We start from the raw sequence: 20,823 nt of genomic DNA, 5'->3' as shown, positions 1-20,823 counted from the left end.
CTTTGAAGAAGTCTGGTAGATTCTTACAAAACTGAACCTACTTTTTAGCATGTATTCCAGCAGTTGCCCTCTGGTATTTACCAAAATGAGTTGGAAGACTTCTATCCAGACAAAAACCTGCATACAGATGCTAATAACAGCTTTATTCATAATTGGGAGGACTTGAAAGGAGCCAGAGTATCCATCAGTAGGTGGATGGATGAACTGTGGTCTATTCCAACAATATGGAATGTTATGCCCTGCTATAAAGAGAAATGAGCTGTCAGACCATGAAAAGACATGGAGGCACTTTACGTCCGTATTACTAATTGAAAGAAACAATCTGATGAAAAGACAACAGTTTAACTGTATGTTTCCAACTCTAGGACATTTTGGAAAAGGCAAAACCCTGTAGAGAACAAAAAGATCAGTGCTTGCTGGAAGTGGGGTGGAGGGATAAATAGAGCACAGAGGATGTTTAGGGCAATGAAAATACGCTGTATGCTACTTTAATGATGCATATGTGTCATTATGCATTGTCCAAACATATAGAGTGTACAGAACCAGAGGTGAGCCTAAAGGTTAGTAGTGGACTTAGCTAGGAATGATGTGTCAGCGTAGAATCTTCAATTTAAGCAATGTGCCATCTGGTGAGGGATATCGATCAAGAAGGGGACAATGTGTGGTGGGAGCAGTTATATGGGAATTCTCTGTACTTTGTCTCAATGTTTCTGTGAACCTAAAACTCCTCTAAAAATAAATTCCTAATGAGAAAAAAATATTTTAAAAAATCAGTGGAGTTTGAAAAAGATTAATACTAATTTATTTCATTTATAAATTTATTTATTGGTGTTCATTTTTGCCAAAATATAGAATAACACCCAGTGCTCATCTCGTCATGTGCCCACCTCAGTGCCCATCACCTAGTCACCCCCAACACCCGCCCTCCTCCCCTTCCATCACCCCTAGTTCGTTTCACAGAGTTAGGAGTCTTTCATGTTCTGTCCCCCTTTATGATATTTCCCACCCATTTTTCTCCTTTCTCCTTTATTCCATTTCACTATTTTTATGGTCCCCAAATGAATGAGACCACATAATATTTGTCCTTCTCCGATTGACTTATTTCACTCAGCATAATACCCTCCACTTCCATTCACGTTGAAGCAAATGGTGGGTATTTGTTGTTTCTAATGGCTGAGTAATATTCCATTGTATACAGAGACCACGACTTCTTTATCCATTCATCTTTCGATGGACACCAAGTCTCCTTCTACAGTTTGGCTATTGTGGAAATTGCTGCTAGAAACATCAGGGTGCAGGTGTCCCAGCGTTTCATTGCATCTGTATCTTTGGGGTAAATCCCCAGCAGTGCAATGGCTGGGTCATAGGGCAGATCTATTTTTAACTCTTTGAGGAACCTCCACACAGTTTTCCAGAGTGGCTGCACCAGTTCACATTCCCACCAATAGTGCAAGAGGGTTCCCCTTTCTCCACATCCTCTCCAACAATTGTGGTATCCTGCCTTGTTAATGTTCCCCATTCTCACTGGTGTGAGGTGGGATCTCATTGTGCTTTGATTTGTATTTCCCTGATGGCAAGTGATATGGAGCATTTTCTCTTGTGCTTGTTGGCCATGTCTATGTCTTCCTCTGTGAGATTTCTCTTCATGTCTTTTGCCCATTTCATCATTGGATTGTTTGTTTCTTTGGTGTTGAGTTGAATAAGTTCTTTATAGATCTTGGATACTAGCCCTTTATCTGACACATCATTTGCAAATATCTTCTCCCATTCTGTAGGTTGTCTTTTAGTTTTGTTGACTATATACTTTGCTCTACAAAAACTTCTTATCCTGATGAAGTCCCAATAGTTCATTTTTGCTTTTGTTTCTTTTGCCTTCGTGCATGTATCTTGCAAGAAGTTACTGTGGCCGAGTTCAAAAAGGGTGTTGCCTGTGTTCTTCTCTAGGATTTTGATGGAATCTTGTCTCACATTTAGATCTTTCATCCATTTTGAGTTTATATTTGTGTATGGTGCAAGAGAGTGGTCTAGTTTAATTCTTCTGCATATGGATGTCCAATTTTCCCAGCACTATATATCGAAGAGACTGTCTTTTTCCAGTGGATAGTCTTTCCTCCTTTGTCAAATATTAGTTGACCATAAAGTTGAGGGTCCACTCCTGGATTCTCTATCCTGTTCCATTGATCTATGTGTCTATTTCTGTGCCAGTACCACACTATCTTGAGGACTACAGCTTTGTATTCCAAACTGAAATCTGACATTGTGATGCCCCAAGGTATGGTTTTCTTTTTGAATATTCCCCTGGCTATTCAGGGTCTTTTCTGATTCCACACAAATCTTAAAATAATTTGTTCCAACTCTCTGAAGAAAGTCCATGGTATTTTGATAGGGTTGCATTAAATGTGTAAATTGCCCTGGGTAACATTGACATTTTCACAATATTCATTCTTCCAATCCATGAGCATGGAATATTTTTCCATGTCTTCCTCAATTCCTTTTAGAAGTGTTCTGTAGTTTTTGGGTATAGATCCTTTACCTCTTTGGTTAGGTTTATTCCAAGGTATCATATGTTTTTGGGAGCAATTGTAAATGAGATTGACTCCTTAATTTCTCTTTCTTCAGTCTCATTGTTAGTGTAGAGAAATGCCACTGACTTCTGGGCATTGATTTTGTATCCTGCCACACTGCCAAATTGCTGTATGAGTTCTAGCAACATTGGGGTGGAGTCTTTTGGGTTTTCTATGTAGAGTATCATTTCATCAGTAAAGAGGGAGAGTTTGACTTCTTCTTTGCCAATTTGAATGCTATTTATTTCTTTTTGTTGCCTGATTGCTGAGGTTAGGACTTCCAGTACTATGTTGAATAGCAGTGGTGAGAGTGGACATCCCTGTCTTGTTCCTGATCTTAGGGGAAAGGCTCCCAGTGCTTCCCCATTGAGAATGATATTTGCTGTGGGCTTTTTGTAGATGGCTTTTAAGATGTTGAGGAAAGTTCCCTCTATCCCTACACTCTGAAGAGTTTTGATCAGGAATGGATGCTGTATTTTGTCAAATGCTTTCTCTGCATCTATTGAGAGGATCATATCGTTCTTGTTTTTGCTCTTGTTGATATGATGAATTACATTGATTGTTTTATGAGTTTTGAACCAGCCTTGCATCGCAGGGATAAATCCTACTTTTCATGTGAATAATCTTCTTAATGTACTGTTGGATCCTATTGGCTAGTATCTTGTTGAGAATTTTTGCATCCATGTTCATCAGGGATATTGGTCTGTAATTCTCCTTTTTGGTGGGGTCTTTGTCTGGTTTTGGAATTAAGGTGATGCTGGCCTCATAGAACGAGTTTGGAAGTATTCCATCTCTTTCTATCTTTCTGAACAGCTTTAGTAGAATAGGTATCTTTTTTTCTTTAAACGTTTGATAGAATTCCCCAGGGAAGCCATCTGGCCCTGGACTTTTGTGTCTTGGGAGGTTTTCTATTTCTTACAGTTCCAGTTTTGGTAGTTTGTGGCTTTCCAGGAATGCATCCATTTCTTCTAGATTGCCTAATTTATTAGCGTATAGCTGCTCATAATATGTTTTTAAAATCGTTTGTATTTCCTTGGTGTTAGTAGTGATCTCTCCTTTCTCATTCATGATTTTATTAATTTGAGTCTTCTCTCTCTTCTTTCTAATTAGGCTGGCTAATGGTCTACCTATCTTATTAATTCTTTCAAAGAACCAACTCCTGATTTTGTTGATCTGTTCCACAGTTCTTCTGGTCTCTATTTCATTGAGTTCTGCTCGAATGTTTATTAACTCTTCTTCTGCTGGGTGTAGGATCTATTTGCTGTTTTTTCTCTAGCTCCTTAAAGTGTAAGGTTAGCTTTTGTATTTGAGTTCTTTCCAGTTTTTGGAGGGATGCTTGTATTGCGATGTATTTCCCCCTCAGAACTGCTTTTGCTGTATCCCAAAGAATTTGAATCGTTGTATCTTCATTCTCATTAGTTTCAATGAATCTTTTTAATTCTTTCTTATGTTCCTGGTTGACCCTTTCATCTTTTAGCAGGATGGTCCTTAACCTCCACATTTTTGAAATCCTTCCAAATGTCTTTTTGTGATTTAATTCTAATTTCAAATCATTACGGTCTGAAAATATGCAGGGGACTATCCCAATATTTTGGTATCGGTTAAGACCTGATTTGTGACCCAGTATGTGATCTATTCTGGAGAAAGTTCCATGTGCACTTGAGAAGAATGTGTATTCAGTTGCATTTGGACATAAAGTTCTGTAGATATCTGTGAAATCCATCTGGTCCAGTGTATCATTTAAAGCTCTTGTTTCTTTGGAGATGTGCTTAGAAGACCTATCGAGTGTAGAAAGCGCTAGATTGGTCATAAGCCAGTCACAAAGCACCTCGGGGTTACACAGGTATACTTATACCATAGGTCAGGATCCTGTGAGCCATTGTAATGGCTGCAGTTGAGGCCAAAACGAGGCAACCCGGTCTCATTCTAAGAGGAAATAATTGGCTAGTTTTGCTACAGAAGGTGACAATGTGTGCCTCTTGGAGCATTTCCACCCCATCGTGGTGCCCCCATTGAAATGAGGACAGTGGGAAAGTGCTATTGTGATATTACATTGCTGGAACCCAGGCAACTTTCAAGTGGTACTCCATGGTTCATTAACCCCCTTCTGGTCAATCTTCCATCCTTATATTTGTGCCTCAGATACACAGGATACCAGCCCACATGCATTATAAATATCATCCATAGACACCTGGTGATGTGCCTAGGAAGTAGAGTCTAGCCTGATCCCACAGGGCAGGTTGGGAAACTGTGGACTATTTGATAGACCCAGTGGGTTAGGTAGGACACAGCACTGGGAAAACAGAGAAATAAAGGTCTGAATTCAGCTCCATGTTCTCAAAGGTAGACCTTACTTGCATGTTCAGAGGGTTGTGTCTATGGTATTTTTTAGCCCATCATGTACAGTTAAGATGACATGGGGTAAGCATGCATCTGCCAAGAAGGGGCTCTGGATAGGTCTGACTGAAGGAAGGGGCCCAGGTCCCAGAATCTTGAAAAAGTGACTTCACTTCCTTGGTGACAGGCCCACAACTGATGTGGAACTCCGGTAACAAGGAACCTGCGGGAACCAGGTCCCGCTTTCCAGCTCACTTAACTGCAGACGGTCAAGAGAACAAGATGTTCTGTTACTCTTGTCCTACTTTCAGGCACTCTGAGTCCAGAGTGAGAGATTTTCATGTCGCTGTCTACGTCAGCTCAGCCCTCTTCTCCAGCGCTTCTGGCTATGTGGTGGGAGACATCAACAGGTACCACAAGGCAACCTGTGATCTCAGCTGAGCAGGAGCACACCTCTTACACCTTACTGTGTGTGTTTGTGTCTGGGTCTTTGTATGTGTGTGTGTGTGTGTGTGTGTGTGTGTGTGTGTGTGTGTGTAGAGGGGACAGAGGAGAGGAACATGCCCTTCCTGGGCACAGACCAGCTTCCAGGAGTTGGAAGCCTGATACATCTTTTGTGTTCAGACCCCAGGTCATAGCAGGCATGATGAGAAGGTGAGTTCTGGGCACCAAGCTCAACTTCCAATATATTAGTCATGAGCCCAAGAGCTTCTTTCACCTGGCTTCCTCCTTGTCAGATGTCTCCACAGCTGCCCCTCTGGCCTGAACAGGAGAATGCAATTTCTAATGGGGGTGTCCCCTTGGGGGTGATGTCGAGGGAGGACCCTAATGTCTCTTGGCCCTGTATATACGGGGCACTGTCTTTGCAGAGCTGCATCCAGGAGATCTTGGAGGAGATGGTCTGTGGCTTCAACTATTCCAACTCCCTAGACAATTATCAGGTGCACCAGAGAAACAAGGATCAGTGCTGTTCTGAGGTGAGAAAGGAAAGAGGGCTCACCACAGAAATATGGCACCCACACAAACATGGAGAGAAAACTGGGGCCCTCCCATAGTGTTTCCACATGAGTGTCCCACCAGCCCAACCGCAGAGACCTCTGAACCTCCACGCCTATCCTCCAGCTACGTATGATGTGGGAAGACACTCTTCACCTGTATTGGAATGGTGCAGAATATATTTCATGTTTTTTAGGAGTTGGTGGGGGGGGGTTCACAAAGCCATGAGTATCTTTGCGTTTTACTTCTGTTTTTATTATTTCACGTACTCCTCCCAGCTATCCTGTGTAGAAGCCAGCTCCACTGTCCCTGCAGACCTTCTCCGAGCCTTTCCAAATATCACACTAAAGAGGGTGATTTAACACAAAAGGGTGTGATGAAGCCATTGTATATGTTTTCATATAGAATGTTTATATAGTTTCTATAGATTCTCTCTATATGTTTCTCTATAACATGTCGTCTCTCAGAACACATCAAATCATTGTAGGCCCAACAGGACATGAGCTGTATCCCTATAGATCTTTGTAGTAGTCCATAAATGAGGCCGTCTGCCACAGGGATTCAGACTTTCGAGACCCTTGGCACTCGACCTGATGCCATTCTCTTGCCATTTCTGCAGTGCTGCAAGGAACACCGTGTGTGTCCCCACAGACTGTTTTGGTTGCTAGATCTGCCATATCCTGGAACCCCAGATTAGGGGGAAGGCCTCTGATGCCTCCTGGCACCAGTAGCTGGCTCTTTTTGTAATGACCCACCCAGGAGATCTTGGATGAGTTGCTCCAAGAGTTGAACTCCTCCAGCTCCTCTGACAAGCACAGGGGCATCAGGCCACCAACTACTTCCATTGAAGGTCTGCGGTAAGAACAGGTCCACATTCATGGTCAAACTCAAGACACAGAGATGATCAGGGCAAGACCAGAACACAGACTAGAAACAAATGATGCCCTTGGGCCTTGCAGGAGAAGGTAGTTTTCCCCTGACCCTTCCTCCCTATGTCAGGAACAGACCAAGCCACATCAGCTTAAGGGAAACCCCATGCAGCTCACGCTCTGGTCTCTTCTCAGCTGCAATGTATGTGATCTTAAGCAGCATGTGAGGGTCTAGCCCTCTGTGTTCTGTGTGAGGCCGTAACTGAAGACTCAATGGCATACTGGTCTTCATAAAACTATTAGTTGAGAGGAATGCTGTTGTTGCTCAGCTAACAGAATGTGTTGAAGTTACTAATGGTTTACCATGTCTTCCCTAAAACCAATGATATTTTGAAGCCTCACACCTTTTTCTGTGTGAGCACTCAAGTCCCTTGTCCTGTAGAACTTCCTGAGGGGATGGGAGTCTCTGGTCTGAGAGCCAGACCCTGATCTTCGCAGTGGTTCTTGGTTTGGAAGCTGACTACAGTGCTCCTCCTTGTGTCTCTGGTGTGAAAAGGAATCAACCCTATTCCTGGGTGAGGCCAGGACCATGCTGATGCTCAAAGAAGGGAGAATGGATAATTTTGTACAGTCCTTGGTACCATCCTTCCAGGATAGAAGCCTCGCAAACAACCCAGTCATTTCCTGTATCTACCAGGTGTTCACCACAGCCCAACAGGTCCTGGGCCAGCAATTCCCCAAGTGAGTGACCACCCCATATGCAGCATGGGGGAGGGGGGTCTCGCCTCTACTACCAGTATGTTTTGGGAATGTCACTGCACCTCTCTGAGCTTCCTTTTGCTCCTCTAAAAAGTGCTGTGGTAAGAGGATGAACCTCATCGGGCTACTGTGGAAATCCTGAGAGAAAACATGGCATAGACTTATCTGGTGCCTGGCTCTGTAGAAAGGGCTGCTGGGCATCTTCATGTGTAGCAGTTTTCTCTCCACAGTTAAGAAGGTCTCCACATCAACCCCCGTGGGCCTGTGGCACTTCTGGTTTTACAGAAGCACATGCAAAGCAGGCAGTTTTCCTGTATGCAAAGGACTTCTGAGATTCCATCTAACTGGTCCTGATACTCTGTCCACATAAGTAAGAGGTCCTGATACTCTGTCCTCATAAGAGTAGAGGTCACTGGGGGAAGGCAGAGCAGCTCAAGTTCCACTCAGTATACAAAAAGTGCTGGTTGGGATTCCTTCTCCAATAATATATATTGAGCACCTCGTGTTGCAGACACATTTCTATTCACTGAGATAATTGAAGGAATAAAGAAGGTACAGTGTCTCGGTCCCAAGACTAATCAGAGTGTCAGACAATCACTCTGTATGTCGTAGGCACACATGTCCATAGTTTTTTAGATGTGACATCTTCATGGCCGCCTCAAGGAATGAATGGATCCACCCATATCTGGACCATTATCATGGACCATAAGATCAAGTAAGGGCACTTAGGGGCTCATTCAGGTAGGCCTATGCCATAAGGTCAGGTTGTTATCCCAGGGTCCCGTGTTTGAGCCCTCCATTGGGCTCCCTGCTCAGTGGGGAGCCTGGTCACCATGCTTATTTGCTCACTCACTCGCTCGCTCTAATAAATATCCTTAAAAATTTTTGGGAAAGATCAAGTAAAACTTTGATTGATCTTTGGATCCAGAAGGAGAACCTTAATTTCTCCACAGAGCATGTTGGGAGACTAAGGGTTTGTGGCTGGGGAGTAACTCTCAGAGTCATGGATCTCATAGGTCTCTTGATTTCCACTGGGAGGGTTTCATTTTTGGGGCTTCCTGTGAAGAGGGAAATGAGTCAAAGGGAGCTGTAGATGGGGTCCCAAGCCCTCTGGGAAGCAGAGCACAGTCTGGGCTGATTCGGTGCCTCAAACATCCATCTCTTCAACTGTCTCATCTCTTCCTGCACCTCTCTATACCACCTCTTCTGACCTCCACAACTGGGGCCAAGAACAGAACTTTGGTGAGCAGACCACTCACCAATCTGCCACAAACCTAAGCCCTGATACTGGTGTGCATGAAGGATGGAGTAGACGAGGCCCTTGGCCATTGAGAAAACAGGCTAAGTAGAAAAACGAGACTCATACAGGTTTTCTGGATGACCGGATCATCCACTGCAAGGACAGCAATAGGGGGGTTGGAAGTCATGCTGGGGACATTCTCTGGGGCCCACACAGACAGAATGGTGCTATGGAAGTACCATGTGGCATGAAAGGCCATGCTCTGATGCTGCTCCACATATGACTCTCCCCAGCACCCTCTCTCCCATCTTGGGTACCTGGCCTGACCAGAAACTGCAGGACACCTGGCAGTCCCTGCACTGTGCCTGTTTCAAAGGAAAGGGGGCCTGGGTGCAGGCAAATTTGCATGACTGGGACATGAATTGCCATACCTCCATTACCGTGATGCCACGGGAAATTCTGCAGCTCACTGAGGCAGACACAGAGTCAGAGGGTAAGGGGGATTGCAAGCTGGGAAGACTATCTGCAGTGCGGTTCAGGGACTGGGGGTTTCTCTATTGGCCATGGAATCTGCCCTGTTTTTGGAAGGGCATGGGGCAAGTCAGTCTTGTGGACAAACATTTCTCTTTATCCTGTCCCAGTGCCAGCTCCATGGCTCCTTCCAGCATCTCCTCGATCAGCTGTTCCAGATCTGGAACAAGAGCTCATGTCTTCTTCTGCATGTGTACCAGGTCATGAGCTGCAGTCAGTTCGACCACCAGCTTTCCTGTGAATTGTAACTCCTTCCCTAAACATACAGACAGAGCCACCTCCAGCCCCAGAGGCGACCTGCCACTGGTGCGTAACACCCGAGCACCAGCTACATGAGGAGAAGCCCGGTCTCATGGACTTCCCTCCCAAGCTGGTGGCAGAGCAATTGACATCCATAGATGGGGTGAGCAGCTGGGCTCCCAGGACGGGGCCGGGGCCGGGGCAGGCTTTCTTTCTGCTGTCATCTACCCCAGACCTGCCCTTCCCTGATGTGGGCTTGTAAGGTCAGGGTCCAAATCTCAGCTCCATCACTTACGAACCACATCAACCCGTCCAGTTCCTCAAACCCTTGCTTTCACCGTCCAGCTGCAGACTTTGGAGATAGACCCTGGCAAGGACTGACGCAGAGTTCCTGTGTCAATTAAATGAGCCAGAACTGATAGGCAAATGGGCAGGCACTGGTCCTTGGGTGGAGGAGGGCAACTCACTGTGTGCGGCCAAGCCCACGGCTCACCCACACATCTGCCTTGGAGGCTGAGCAACCTACATTTATTAGTCATCTAATGTGTGAAGTACAGGGCAGGGAGACAAACCTGTGGTTGTACCTCTCTCTGTGAGAATGTGCTGCTGAAAGGGGAGTAGGACCAGAGGCATGAACACTGGGAGGGGAAGATGCCCCTCTGAGGAGCCCCCTTGAACTTGAAGTTAGTGGGGATGATCAGGGTACAAATGCCCTCCTTCCTCTGCTCCCCCACGGCAGTATCTGCTCCTCATTCATCCTGTACTGGGCTCCCTCAGGGAAGAGGAATGGAGTGCAATCCAGGGACTCTAACTGGGTTCAGGCCACTTTCTGCGCTTGCTGAGCCCCAGCTCTGACATGGGACCCCTACATAGGACATGAATCTTGCATGTGAAATGGCTGTGAGAGCGAGTGTCCCCCTATTCTCTAGGATCTGTTCAAGAAGCTGCTGCCCCAACAGTGCCTGGGTGCCATTTGGTCCAAGCGAAATGAACCTGGAAATGAGCACCTGCCATGCACAGTCCATGCCACCATCACCCAGTTCAACGATGTGTCCAACTGCGTCATCACCACCTTCCTTGGCAACGCATGCATGATGGCCCGGGACAGGCCATGGTGGTGGAGCACTGGATCAAGGTGGCCAAGGTAAGCCTACAGGAGGCCCAGCTGACTTGCTCTCCTGAGCCTCGGGAACTGCTCTGTCCTTGATCAGTTCTCAATGTTGAAGTCTCTGGTCTGAGTTCTTCTTTCAAGGGGCATGCTGACCTTTCCTTGCATGGCCCAATGTTGGGATGCTCAGTTCCTACATGACTCTTTCCTTGGAGTGAAGGAAAATGCCCCCTCTCCCCAGCAGTGCTCCTCGCTGGGTCTTCCACGTGCCCTTCTGTAGGTCCCTAGACATCTGTCTCATCCAGGAGAGGAGACTGACACTGAAGAGGAGTGCAGCTCTCCAGGAAATTGGGCTCCTGCTATCCACCTGACAGCTCATTCTCTTCCGTCCCCAGGCCTGTCAAATCTTGCGGAACTACTCTTCCATGAATGCCATCATCTCTGCTCTGCCGAGTGCCTCAATTCACCGCCTGAAGATCACATGGACCAAAGTTTCCAGGTGAGGGGTCCTCTCTCCAGAAGGACCATGAAGGGTGAGGGATGTCCCATATGCCTGTCCTTTTCACCCCCTCAGTCACCCTGGACTTCCTAGGAGGCAGCAAACCATGAAACAGGATGTGGGCGGGCAGGGGGGCAGGTTATTTTCTCCTCCTTCCTGGGGAATAGGCCACCATGCCTCCAAATGTCCCCATTTGGGGAGACTGGGCTGAGCTGAATTAAAAGTTTTAGGATATGAACATTACAGCAACTAAAGTCTCTTCCCAATTGAAACAAAAACTGACCAAAGGAGAGCTGTTCAATTAATAGGGGACTGGATGCAGTGGATGACCCACAAGAGAGCTCCCTCCTGTGTCCTCCAATGACCTAAGTGCTCAGAGGAACCCAAAGAAAACCGTGATCCAGCAGTTTGACTCCTTTGAGGTCTCAGATCATAGGGACTTGCACTCAACCCTACCATAGTATTCCAACATCCATCCTGCCTTCTTTCTCTCTATTCAGGAATAACATTCGAACATTTTTTAAAATTGTGCACCAAAGACAATCCACAGAGCAGGAACCTGCTTATCAAGGTAGCATGGAAGGTGTTGGTATAGAAAGAAGAGGTGTGGGAGCAACAGTGTCCTTCGTGAATGAATTAGGGACTGGCCAGGAGCATTCCTCCAGGGAGTGAAGCCTTTTGCATGAATGTGGACACAGCCAGGGGTGAAAATCCACAAGGGGTAGAAAAGCAGTTGCTGCTCTACCAGAATCCCTAGGCTGGACACACGAGCTCCCTGACACCAGCTGGTCCAGATGGGGGCCTCTACCAAACTTGAGAGCCCAGAGGACATGCCTCTGCTCAGTTAGGGGTTTGGATGGGATGAGGGCCATAACAATGATGATAGGAATAGGACACTGGGTCCTCAGGAGACCAAGGGAGGTAGCTGGAATTCTCAACCTTTCCCAGTGAGGAACCAGGCTCAGGGAGGCCAGACTGCAAGCTCAAAGTCACACAGGGAGTGAATATGGAGCTGAGATTGTTCTAGAATCACTAGATGGCAGGCTTAAGGATAACGTAGCATGCTACCCTCTGCCTTGCGTCAGATGTCCAGGGTCTGAGTCAAAGATGGTGGGGAGAAGCAGCCTGAGGTGATTATGATCTTGAGGAACTTGTCCTTAGCCCTGCAGGAACGTCCATCTAAACTTGGAACCCTGGGGGTAAATGTTCAGAGAGCATGGAAGAGGGAGTGGCAGAAGAAGCTGAGCATGGCCCAGATACATGGCCTCGAATCCAGAGGAGACGGGGGTCTTCTCTGAAAGCTGGAAGCCCCCAAATCAAGACAGGTGGGGCCTTCCAACTCCAGCTCCACCTCCTGTTGCCACAGCTTCTAAATCCCTTCTTTTGAAGTGACCTGTATCTAAACCTAGATACAAATGTGTTTGTCGGTGGACAGGGGCCCAGGGCCACATATACAATGATTTTCTAAAGCACGCCCTTGAAATAATTAGGAGGACTCTGATGTTCTTGGAGGGTGAGGGAAGGGTCCTTGTCTGCACCATGTGGTAAGCTGGGGTGGGCCAGGAGGCTGAATGTTTCCCGGGGAGGATCGCTGTGGACACGAGAGAGCAGGAACTCACTCCACCCCCAACCCCCTGACACAGGGTGTCGTCCCCTTCCTTGGCACCTTCCTCACTGACCTGCTCATGCTGGATGCTGCAATGGAGGAGTACCTGGAGGTGCATGAGCCTGAGGGCTGGGAAGGAGGGGCCAGAATCCTGATGTGTGGGAGCACAGAACCCCTGAACTGAGCCCTGAGCTCTCAGTCCTTGGCAAATTTTCCCCTTGTGACAGCCTCCCCGCTGCCCCTGTGAGCTAGAGTTACTTGCCCATGTCTGTGATGAGTAAAGGGAGGCTGCACTTAGTTCACTGGTCCTGAGATCAAATCTGCTGCCTGAATGCAAAGCAGCACGAGGTTAGTCTGGGTTGACTTCAGCCTGTCCCTTTGAGATTGCCTGTGGGGGCAGAGTGAAGTCAGGATCTCCAACTTGAGCGGGCACTTAAAGAGCCTAGCATCTCCTGCCCACTTGAGGCTTTGGCCTCCCCTTCCTGTGCTATAGGATGCCAGAACTGCCACCCCATGTCTTCCTTTCCCTGGCTCCCAGAGCCTGACCTAGATTGCAGTCCTGTCATCCGGGAAGTCATGGCCCCTTGTGTGCCTGGCCTTAGTGCAACATGAGAAGGGGTGGGTATTAGCAGCCAGTAATCACCGGAGTCCTCTCACTGACAGACTTTGGTTGTCTGCTTTCCAGGGCAATGAGTTCAACCACCGGAAGAAGAATAAGGTGAGGCTCTCTATGACTTCCTGTAGGAAAGGGTAGGGCTGTGGCTGTCAGAGATGTCCCCAGGAGGATCATTCCTTGCTTCCATCCCTTCATTCTCACATTTTTGGGAATAGTTTCATAATAAGGAAAAAGTCCCATGCAGTAAGTGAGGACAGAGGAATGGCCATCAAGGATAACTTGCCAGAGCAGGGGCAGTTTATACTCACCTCTGAGAACAAGTTGGGATGAATTTGTAGGACGGGGGTGTTGCCATGTGTCAAAGACCCAGCACTGTTCCCCTGTCCCAGTGCTCAGCCCTCCAAAGACTTGTAGCTTCCCCACCCAGGCTCTTCATGCATCCTGTCCTTCTCTTTTGGCCCAGGAATGCAGATTCATGACCGAGATCATGCTGCTCCAGGTGGCTGCAGATCATTACAACGTAGAGCCCAAGCATCCATTTAGGGCCTGGTTCCAGTCTGGGAAGTGGCTCAGTGAAGAGGAGAGGTGAGGCCCATCAGGAGCTGAATGAGGGTAGGGGTAGACTCCTCAGGTGGCCACTCCAGGGATCCTTCTAATATGGCTCCTGGGGCAGCCTCCAACCTTGCTGCTGGGGCACCAGGCTCCAGCTCCTTCGAAAATATCAGGAAAAACTCCTGAATTGAAGCTCCTGCTCAACTGACATGTGTCACTCTGTCCTTAGCTACATCTTGTCCTGCTAGCTGGCGCCCCAAACCTAGCTCACAAACAGAAAGAACTGGCCACAGTCAACCTCAGGCCTGAGCTGGTGTCCAGGGGCAACAGCGGGCATGGGACCCGTCTGCTCAACAACACTTCCTTCCGTCTCTTCACTTATTTGGAGGACCAATATTTCATCATCTTAAAGAGTAAATGGTAGATTTCAATATTATAATATTAAAGCCTTTTTAGAGTCCAGGAGTAGTTTCGTTCTTTTACTTCCTATAGTAATCTAAAAGACTTGAAGAGTCTCATATTCATTTTCTTTTTCCCCCCCTAAATATTCTTTATTTATTCACGAGAGACACAGAGAGAGAGGCAGGCTCCCTGTGGGGAGCCTGTCATGGGACTCAAACACAGGGCTCCAGGATCATGATCTGAGACAAAGGCAGATGCTCAAACACTGAGCCACCCAGGTTACCCTCTTATGCTCATTTTAAACAGGAAATCTTACAGAGTCATCAGCTCTTGTATGTGGGAAAAAGTAGAAGATCCAGCCTTCCTCCCTAGCTACTGAAGGGCATCCCCAAGCCCTCCTTTCTCAGAGGACAGTGTAAGGAACTCGGGCAAACAGCAGAAACACCTCTTCTTAACTGCTGAGATTTAGAGGTTGGAGGTATTTCCACAGGAATAGCAACAATCACTGAATTGGGGGTCTTGAAGGATACCACTTGCCAGAACTACCTCCTGCCCAAGGACAGTGGCTCCCTTTGTACAGTTTAAAGGAAGGAGGACTTTTTCTTGCCACTTTCTGCGATGTAGATGATTTTGGCTTGGGTTTTAGGGTTTGACAGTTCCATTATTAGGAACGTGTAGTTGTCTAGTTCCACCTCTGGAATTGCATCAACACTAAAGTGGGGACAAACATGTAAAGAGACTATATCCTGCACATGGAAGGCATGAGGCCAGTGGAAGATAATTAGTGGATGAAATAAGGGCAGGCAGGACTTTCCATCCTCAGTCTCACTCCAGGGGTTCCAACTTCACCCCTGACCAACACTGGAATCCTCCTGGGATCCTCGTCAGTGATCTCTGAATTCCTTTCCCTCTTGGTTTTCTTGAGGGGGAAAGATATTTGTGTACATTGAAGGTCACACCTGGGCCAGGTTCCATGAACATCTGTGCTGACTTCTGAGCTAGGATTTCCTGCCTTCCTGTATTTCCTTTGGCAGCTCTCTTGAAGGCAGAAATTCCCTGAAGGCCCCAGCTTCTTGGTCGGATGCGTAGTAGCCACTCTTCCCTGGCTGGGACCTGATGGATCAGACATCAGTTGTCCCTTGCCAGAATAATGCTTTGGCCAGAGAAACCACCACACTCTCCTTGCTGGACAAGATGACTTTTAGGTCTTTGTTGTTCTGATGTCTGTGGTCCCAGACATTCACCAGTTTACACTAAGTGTACACACTTACACTGTCTTGTCTGAAATTGCTAACTGGGCTTGACCTCTAACATCTTGTACTTCGGTTATATCATGGGGTACATGAACCTTTTCTGTCAGGAGCTTTGAAATATGACGAATGAGAGAGGAGGATTCAGGAGGTTCCATGAGGTGAATGCCACCAAGCTGATGACCTGAGTAATCAAATGGCAATATATGTATTCTGATCAATAATCACTACGATGGGGGAAGAGTAGGGTCCCCAAGTCACCTGTCCCCACCAAATTACCTAGATAACTTTCTAATCATCCTGAAAACCCACGAATTCGGCCTGAGATATAAAGAGAGAACAGCTGGAATGACACAGTGAGAAGAGTTCATGCTTCTATCAAGGTAGGAAGACAGAAAAAAAGGAAAGAAATAAAAAAGCATCCAAGGGGGAGGGGCCCCACGAGGAGCCAGGCTGAGCCGCTCAGCGAGTGCCCCCAGGACAGGAAAGCCCTGACCCAGAGAAGCAGGAGCTTCACCAATCTTCCCGGACAGAAAGGCACTCCCAAGGAGTTGGACCAGTATCCCAGGAAGGGCCGGGATGCCCTCAGGCTCCCAGGGGCACTAATAGAGGGAGAGCGCACCACGCACCAGCCAAGCTCCCTAAAGGGCTGCAGCTCAGGTAAGGTGGGGCCCAGGAGCAGCTTGGACAGCAGCTCAGGCAGCCGCTCCAACCAGAAGGGGCTGAGCGGCCCCGGGAGTGCGATTCCAGCGGCGCAGGCCCCAGACCCCAGGACGCTGGGGGACACAGCCCAGGATCTGGTGCTGCCCTCAGGACAGGCAGAGGCCGGGGGGACAAAGGATAGCCAGGATGTTCCTGCCACTGGGCGGCCCAGAGCTGTGCAGATCGGCAGCCCCCACCCCCATAGCATCCAGGACCCTGCGGACGTAGAGTTCCATACTTACTGTGGGAGCTGAATCCAGGGCCCCAGAGCTGGCCACCGCCACTGTTGTTGTTCCTCATGGGGTCTCACAGGATAAACAACTCCTGCTGAGCCATGCACGAGGCAGAGGGCTGAGCAGCTCTCCCAGGTGCACACACCTGGGAATCAGCAAAGCAGGCCACTCCCCCAGAAGACCAGCTAGACAGGGAAAAAACAAGTTATTGACCAAGCAGCACTGGAAAGATCCAGGGGAAGTCAAGGAATTTACAGTATATAGAATCAGAGGATACTCCCCTTTGTTTTTTGTTTTCTGTTTGCTTCCTCCCCATTTTCTTTCTTTTTTTCCTATTTTCTTTTTCCTTTTTTTTTAAATTTCTTATTTATTTATGATAGTCACACACAGAGAGAGAGAGAGAGGCAGAGACACAGGCAGAGGGAGAAGCAGGCTCCATGCGCCAGGAGCCTGACGTGGGATTCGATCCCGGGTCTCCAGGATCGTGCCCTGGGCCAAAGGCAAGCGCCAAACCACTGTGCCACCCAGAGATCCCTTTTTTTTCCTATTTTCTCTTCTATCATTTTTCTCCTTTTCCCAATACAACTTGTTTTGGGCCACACTGCACGGAGCAAAATGACTAGAAGGAAAAACTCACCTCAAAGGAAAGAAGCAGAAACAGTCCTCTCTCCCACAGAGTTACAAGGAGGGGAAACGGGCATTCATATCCAGGAAATAGAGAGATACCCCCCAAAATCAATAAAGAACATTCAACACCTCGACATTTAATAGTGAAGCTTGGAAATTCCAAAGATAGAGAGAAGATCCTTAAAGCAGCAAGAGACAAGAAATATCTAACTTTTATGGGGAGAAATATTAGATTAACAGCAGACCTCTCAACAAAGACCTGGCAGGCCAGAAAGCGCTGGCAGGATATATTCAGGGTCCTAAACGAGAAAAACATACAGCCAAGAATACTTTATCCAGCAAGGCTCTCATTCAGAAAAGAAGGAGAGATAAAGAGCTTTCAAGATAGGCAACAAACTGAAAGAATATGTGACCACCAAGCCAGCTCTGCAAGAAATATTAAGGGGGATTATGTAATAGAAAGAGGAAGTCCAAGAAAACAATCCACAAAAACCATGACTGAATAGGCATTATGATAACACTAAATTCACATCCTTCAATAGTAACTCTGAATGTGAATCGGCTTAATGACCCCATCAAAAGGCGCGAAGTTTCAGACTGGATGAAAAAGCAGGACCCATCTATTTGCTGTTTACAAGAGACTCATTTTAGACATAAGGACATCTACAGCCTGAAAATAAAAGTTTGGAGGACCATGTACCATTCAAATGGTCCTCAGAAGAAAGCAGGGGTAGCCATCCTTATATCAGATAAACTAAAGTTTATCCCCAAGACTGTAGTGAGGGATAAAGAGGGACACTATATCATATTTAAAGGATCTATCCAACAAGATGACCTAACAATCATCAATATTTATGTCCTGAATGTGGGAACTGCCAAGTATATCAATCAATTAATAACCAAAGTTTTTTTTTAATTTTTTATTTATTTATGATAGTCAGAGAGAGAGAGAGAGAGAGAGAGAGAGAGACATAGGCAGAAGGAGAAGCAGGCTCCATGCACCGGGAGCCCGATGTGGGATTCGATCCCGGGTCTCCAGGATCACGCCCTGGGCCAAAGGCAGGCGCGAAACCGCTGCGCCACCCAGGGATCCCAATAACCAAAGTTAAGACATACTTAGATAATCATACACTTATACTTGGTGACTTGAACGTAGCGCTTTCTACAACTGACAGATTTCTAAGCACAACATCTCCAAAGAAACAAGAGCTTTAAATGATACACTATACCAATGAATTTCACAGATATTTACAGAACTTTACATCCAAACAAAACTGAATAAACATTCTTCTCAAGTGCACATGGAACCTTTTCCAGAATAGACCACATACTGGGTCACATATCAGGTCTTCACCAATACCAAAAGATTGGGATCGTCCCCTGCATATTATTGTACCATAATGTTTGATTTAGAACTAAATCACAAGAAGAACATTGGAAGGGTTTCAAGCACGTGGAGGTTAAGTACCATCCTGCTGAAAGATGTAAGGGTCAACCAGGAAATTTGAGAAGAATTAAAGAGATTCATGGAAACTAATGAGAATGAAGATACAACCATTCAAATTCTTTGGGATGCAGCAAAAGCAGTCCTAAGGGGGAAATACATCGCAATACAAGCATCCATTCAAAAACTGGAAAGAACTCAAATACAAAAGCTAACCTTACATATAAAGGAGCTAGAGAAAAAACAGCAGATAGATCCTACACCCAGCAGAAGAAGAGAGTTAATTAAGATTCTAGCAGAACTCAACGAAATCGAGACCAGAAGAACTGTGGAACAGATCAACAAAACCAGGAGTTGGTTCTTTGAAAGAATTAATAAGATACATAAACCATTAGCCAGCCTTATTAAAAAGAAGAGAGAGAAGACTCAAATTAATAAAATCATGAATGAGAAAGGAGAGATCACTACCAACACCAAGGAAATACAAACGATTTTAAAATCATATTATGAGCAGCTATACGCCAATAAATTAGGCAATCTAGAAGAAATGGACGCATTCCTGGAAAGCCACAAATTACCAAATCTGGAACAGGAAGAAATAGAAAACCTGAACAGGCCAATAACCAGGGAGGACATTGGAGCAGTCATCAAAAACCTCACAAGACACAAAAGTCCAGGGCCAGATGGCTTCCCAGGGGAATTCTATCAAACATTTAAAGGAGAAACCATACCTATTCTACTAAAGCTGTTTGGAAAGATATAGAAAGAGATAGAGTACTTCCAAATTGGTTCTATGAGGCCAGCATCACCTTAATTCCAAAACCAGACAAAGACCCCACCAAAAAGGAGAATTACAGACCAATATCCCTGATGAACATGGATGCAAAAATTCTCAACAAGATACTAGCCAATAGGATCCAACAGTACATTAAGAAAATTATTCACTATGACCAAGTAGGATTTATTCCCTGGACACAAGGCTGGTTCAACACTCGTAAAACAATCAATGTGATTGATCATATTAGCAAGAGAAAAAACAAGAACCATATGATCCTCCCAATGCAGGCAGAGAAAGCGTTTGACATAATACAGCATTCCATTCCTGATCAAAACTCTTCAGAGTGTAGGGATAGGGGGAACATTCCTCAACATTTTAAAAGCCGTCTACGAAAGCCCACAGCAAATATCATTCTCAACGGGGAAACACTGGGAACCTATCCACTAAGAAGAGAAACATGACAGGGATGTCCACTCTCACCACTGCTATTCAACATAGTACTGGAAGTCCTAGCCTCAGCAATCAGGCAACAAAAGAAACAAATTGCATTCAAATTTGCAAAGAAGAAGTCAAACTCTCCCTCTTCACAGATGACATGATACTGTATATAGAAAACCCAAAAGACTCCACCCCAAGATTCCTGGAAGTCATACAGCAATTTGGTAGCCTGGCAGGATACAAAAACAATGCGCAGAAGTCAGGGGCATTTCTATACACTAAAAATGAGACTGAAGAAAGAGACAGTAAGGAGTCAATCCCATTTATAATCGCACCCAAAAGCATAAGATACATAGGAATAATCCTAACCAAAGAGGTAAAGGATCTATACCCCCAAAACTATAGAACCCTTCTGAAAGAAATGGAGGACGACACAAAGAAATGGAAAAATATTCAATGCTCATGGATTGGAAGAATTAATATTGTGAAAATGTAAATGCTACCCAGGGTAATTTACACATTTAATGCAATCCCTATCAAAATACTATGGACTTTCTTCATAGAGTTGGAACAAATTATTTTAAGATTTGTGTGGAATCAGAAAAGACCCCTAATAGCCAGGGGAATATTCAAAAAGACAACCAGAGCTGGGGGCATCACAATGCCAGATTTCAGGTTGGACTACAAAGCTGTGGTCATCAAGACAGTGTGGTACTGGCACAGAAACAGACACATAGATCAATGGAACAGAATAGAGAATCCAGGAGTGGATCCTCAACGTTATAGTCAACTAACATTCGACAAAGGAGGAAAGACTATCCACTGGAAAAAAGACAGTCTCTTCAATAAATGGTGCTGGGAAAATTGGACATCCATATGCAGAAAAATGAAACTAGACCATTCTCTTTACCATACACAAAGAGAAACTCAAAATGGATGAAAGATCTTAATGTGACACAACATTCCATCCAAATCCTAGAGAAGAACACAGACAACACCCTTTTTGAACTTGGCCACAGTAACTTCTTCCAA

General features: G+C 45.9%; 1 protein-coding gene across 13 annotated transcripts in view; it reads right to left on the bottom strand.

Moving 5' to 3' along the window:
* Positions 1 to 6,130: 6,130 nt before the first annotated feature.
* LOC140633797 (uncharacterized) overlaps positions 6,131 to 20,823 on the bottom strand; it is an 87,782-nt gene continuing 73,089 nt past the window's right edge. For 11 of the 13 annotated variants that reach the window (XR_012031388.1, XR_012031391.1, XR_012031389.1 and 8 more), the window contains 2 exons: positions 16,514 to 16,689; positions 6,131 to 15,753 (listed from right to left, as the gene is read on the bottom strand). The gene's annotated coding sequence lies outside the window, so the exon portion shown is untranslated. The remainder of the gene's footprint in view (positions 15,754 to 16,513; positions 16,690 to 20,823) is intronic. The other 2 variants (XR_012031393.1, XR_012031395.1) reach the window with 2 other exon arrangements.

This window comes from Canis lupus, chromosome 5 (assembly GCF_048164855.1).
Source record: "Canis lupus baileyi chromosome 5, mCanLup2.hap1, whole genome shotgun sequence".
Lineage (NCBI taxonomy): Eukaryota > Metazoa > Chordata > Mammalia > Carnivora > Canidae > Canis > Canis lupus.
Note: the sequence above shows the minus strand (reverse complement) of the source record. Positions and strands in the feature narration are given on the sequence as shown.